Here is a 4,935-nt window from a genome sequence, read left to right as displayed (position 1 = left end):
TCACTTTTCACCAAGATGTGCTGCTTTTCTGTGAGCCGGTGGAGGGCAGGGGGGCATTCCCTGCTCCTTCAAGCAGCTTGGCTGCACTGGAGTGTCAGCCCCTTCAGGGCAGGGGTTTGGCCAGTTTTGTTTATCCCGGAATCCCCATCGCCTAAAAGAACCTGACATGGAGGAGGCCCCTCAGACGATATTTGCTGAAAGAAGGGGAGGAGTGAGAGATGAGGTGGTCGCTAAGTTGTGATTTTTAAGACTTAAGGTTGGGGAAGCCTCTGCATGTGTTCAGGTGCATAGCGAACACCAAGGGGTCCTGAAGGTGCATAGCAAACACCGAGGGGCCCTGAAGGTGCATAGCGAACACCGAGGGGCCCTGAAGGTAGACAGGGAAGGGTGTCGGGAGAAGGAGGCAGTGCCCCCTACACACAGCAGAGCTAGAGGCTTTCATAGAGGGGTGTGTGTGAAGAGGGCGTGTACAAAAAGGTGGAGAAAACTGAGGTGTAGGAAAGGAAAGTGGAGGGACCACCTGCTGAAAGGCTTCTGACAGGATGTGAAATCTTCTCCTGGGAGTTAGGGAGGCAGAGGCCAGAGGCCGGGTGGGACAGAGGTGGGGCCGGGAGCAGCTTTTGTGGGGGTGGAATGGGGATTCCCCAGGTGGTGAATTCCATGACTTACAAAAGTAGTGAGGGCCCAGACAAATTAAAGAGCACAATGCTGTGGTTGAACCATCCTTACCTTCTGCCACAGGGACCTACAGTGTGAGGGGGCACAGAAAACAACCATAGATGGCAGCTTGCAGTGCTGAGAAACAGTAAGGCCAGAATGTCAGAATTAAGGGACTGTGGCATTATTAATTCAGCTCATGTTACCTGCAGCACCCCTAACCCAGGGGAGGCCCTGGAGTTCATGATTCTGTGTGTCTATTCTCTGGGGTCAACCATGGTTCTGCCACTTAGTAATTGAGCGACTTGGACAACTTATTTGTTTTTTCTGTACCTCGGTTTCCTTTTTGGTTGAGCTAATAGTAAATGCCTCACATGGTTGGTTATGAGAATTAAATACTATGCTTGTAGCTTTTAGATCAGTGCCTGGTGTGTATTAAGCACTTAGTTATTTTTAAGTGTTTGGGAGTGAATGTTGATCTGGTAGACAAACACACAGGTAAAATACAGTGAGAGACCACTCTACATGAATACTGGGATTAAACAAGTAAGTGGATGGCAGATGCTGGGAACCATCTCACAGTTGCAGTGAGAAATTACAGATAAGCCAAGAGAGAGTCTAGAATGATCCATGTGGTAATAGACTAGAGTTGGAGATATTGTTCAGCTGAATATAGACACAGGTGGCTACACATAAAAATATTTATAGATATGTGGATTTACATGGGTTGGTAAAATACAACAGGAGGAGAAAGAGATGGGCCTGGTGCTCTGGTTGCACAGAAGGAACATGGGGAATTAGGAAAGACAAAAAGGATTTCTCCAGGAGAAAATGCAGTAGGAAAGAGAAGAATGGTCATTCCAGGCGAGGAACAGCACAGAGAGATGAGAGGGTTTGAGGGGAATGCCAGGTACCTCGGTGTGAACGTGAAGCCAGAAAGCCCGAACTAGATCCTGTAGGTCCCTGTGAGCCACACTGAGCCTGAACCTTGTCCTCAAGATAAAGGTGGCGGGACTTCCCTGGTGGCACAGTGGTTAAGAATCCACCTGCCAATGTAGGGGACACAGGTTTGATCCCAGGTCCGGGAAGATCCCACATGATGGAGCAACTAAGCCCGTGCGCCACAACTACTGAGCCCACGTGCCACAACTACTGAAGCCCGCCCGCTTAGAGCCGGTGCTCCGCAACAAGAGAAGCCACCGCAATGAGAAGCCTGCGCACCATAATGAAGAGTAGCCCCTGCTCGCTCACCACAACTACAGAAAGCCCGTGCGCAGCAACGAAGACCCAACGCAGCCAAAAAAAAAAAAGATAAACCTGGTGGGACGTGACCGTTGAGTTTCAGAGAGTGCGGTTGCAGTAACAAGACCAGGCAGGACTTGGGGAGGGAGACCGATTGGTGAGAAATAATGAGGGCCCTGCAAAGCCAGCAGTGGTGAGGCCGAGAAGTGAGGGAGAATTCAGAGAGACTTGGTGGGATTTAAGGGCCACTCGGCCACTGTAGGGGAGGCATCTGGCATACGTGCCAGGTTTCTAACAGGGGCCAATGGCGAATGGTTTGGGGAGCTGAGTGGCAGGTTTTGGGAGAAGACTAACATTTTTGGACCTGTTGAGATGGGGGAGCTCACGGAACACACGGCAGACATCTAGAAGAAAGTTGACCGTATGGCTCTGAAGCCAGAAGAGCAAGGATGTAGATTTAGGGGAAACACACATACTTACCAATCATCTACTGTGTTCCAGGCACTGGGGCTGCAACAGTGAAGAAAACCATGTCACTGAGTGAGAGGTGCGATAAAGAAAGACCGGGTAGCGTGAGGGTGACAGGTGGAGAACGGCTGCTTTCCAGGGAGGGGGAGGAAGGCCTCCCTGAGGGAGGGAGGGGGCGGCCACAAGAGAATCTGCACAAGCACCGGCCTGGTGCAAACGTCCTGAAGTGAGAGAGGGCTGGCCGCAGCTCGGGAGGGAGGTCGGTGGAGCCGGAGCAGAGAGGGAAAGGAAGGCGGTGGCTGGCCGAGACTCAGCAGGCCACCGGGAGGACTGGGGATTTTATTCTGAACGTGACGGGAAGTCACTGGTTGACTTGAGTCTGACAATTCTGATCTGATTTGCAATTTAAAGAGTCACTCCATTAGAAAATGTCAGGAGATGGGAGGTCCGTGGATGCTGATCAAGGTCAGTCAAGGTCAGGGCAGTTAGCAAGTGAGAGAGATGGCGGTGAGGGGCTACAGACCCTGTTTGTTCGCTGCTGTGTATCCACGGTGCCAAGAGCACGCGGCAGGGCTCACTGGGTGTTGTTTTGAGTCTTGGCCGGGAGGATTTTAAGTGCAAGAGCAGAGCAGCGTGAGGCTGAGCTGATGTAGGGAGAGCGTAACTGGACGAGTTGCCAGCCCCAAGGCAACACGTTCATAACCCCATGAGGCAGGTATCTTTCACCAGTGGTTTCCACGCTTCTGGATTTCACAGACCAAAACTGGGTGAACTAGCATTGGGCTGCCTACTTTTTATTTTGTAAGTAAAAACCTAAAATAGGGAATTCCCTGGTGGTTCACTGGTTAGGACTCCGTGCTTTCACTACCGAGGGCGTGGGTTCAATCCCTGGTCAGGGAACTAAGATCCCACACTGCGTGGTGTGGCCAAAAAAAAAGAAAAAAAACCTAAAATAATAATAATAACTCTCAACTACTATCATAATGAGAAGTAGGTGATTTAAAAGAAAGGGCATTTTACTATATAGGGAGGATGTGACCACAGAATAAATTTCAGTCCTTTAAATTGAATAGATTTTTCTTCATGGAAACCTCACTACATTGCCCTCTGTCCTGGTGTCACTTAACCAGCAGAAGACAGACTTCAGGAATGGGAGGGCAGCAACCCTGGCGATGTTTGTTACGGAAGAGCTTGGAGGGCAGAGTCTGAAGTCCCACTTTGGAATGAAAGTGACACAGAGTCTTGCCATCTTCAATCCGCTTCCTCGAGGGCTGGTTCCTCAGTCCCCAGAGGAAGAATGAGGCGGCAGGTAGTTGCCATTCTGACCCTCACTTGCATGGGTTTCGTCGTAAAAGTGCATGGTGGTTTGGTTCTCTTACCCGTGGACAGTTCCTCTTCCTCCCCTCGCCTGTTATTCCTTAACCAGCTGATCGAGTGCTGCTGAGGGCTCTTCAGTCGCCCAACATTCAGCTCAGCACTGGGACACGGCAGAGTTGCCTATATGGCATCTGCTGTCTTCAAGGAATTTACAGTCTAGGCAGGAAGATGCAGACCACTTGCAAAAAGGAATTACGGGGCAATAAGAATTGACAGAAGACTGTTGTATCTAGTTTTGAGTCTGCTCTGAGCATTAACCATCCGAGCAGCTCCAGTGCCTGATAGGGAGCTTGACACTTGTTGGCACTTAGTAAATGTTGACTGAATGGACGTGACCTGGAGTGGTCTTCAATGAAAAGGTGGTGAGCTGAGCCTCTAAGAATGGGTGAGATTTGTACAGCAAGGGAGGATAAGGTGTTTGGAGGGTAGTGGGGGAGGGAGCATCATGAATCAAGGACATTCATTCATTCAACAAATATTTGTTGAGCACCTACTATGTGCCAGGCTGTGGATGTAATGGATCCAATGGTCAAAAATACAAGTAAGCAAATACTGGAGGTCATTTCAGATAGTGCTCAGGGGAAAGCGGTGGAGAGTGCCGGGTGAGGGGTGTGGGTTACTTTCGAAAGGGTGGTCCTAGTGAGGACCTCCCCAGGGAGGTGACATTTGACCTGAGACCTGGGGGAGGAATGTTTCAAGCAGAAGGAACAGCAGGAAGGAGCTTGGTTTTGCCATCAGCTTGACTTTGTTGCTGCGGTTGACTCAGAGAAAGGAGGGGAGGCATACAGCGTTGAATCAGTGTTACTAGACTGTAAGCATTGTGACTAGGTATTGTGATTTCTGCCAAAAGGATACAGAATTCGGCTGATAAAGTGGAAAGATCGAGAGGCCTGGCATTCGAGAGTCTTTAGGAACAAACTGAGAGATAACTGTGGTCTGCGAACCCTGAGATGGGAGACTGCTGTGGATTATTCAGGTGGGACTAATGTAATCACAGGGGGCGGGAGGAACCAGAAAGATGGCAGCATGAGAAAGACTCAGTCTGATATTGTTGGCCTTGAAGATGGAGGAAGGCTTCTAGAAGCTGGAAAAGGCAGAGAAATGGCCTTTCCTTACAGCCTCCAGAAAGGCGACACCTTGATTTAAGCCCACTGAGACCCTTGTCAGACTTATGACCTCCAGAACTGTCAG

The sequence above is a fragment of the Eschrichtius robustus genome, chromosome 3 (assembly GCF_028021215.1).
Source record: "Eschrichtius robustus isolate mEscRob2 chromosome 3, mEscRob2.pri, whole genome shotgun sequence".
In the NCBI taxonomy this organism is placed as follows: Eukaryota; Metazoa; Chordata; class Mammalia; order Artiodactyla; family Eschrichtiidae; genus Eschrichtius; species Eschrichtius robustus.
Note: the sequence above shows the minus strand (reverse complement) of the source record.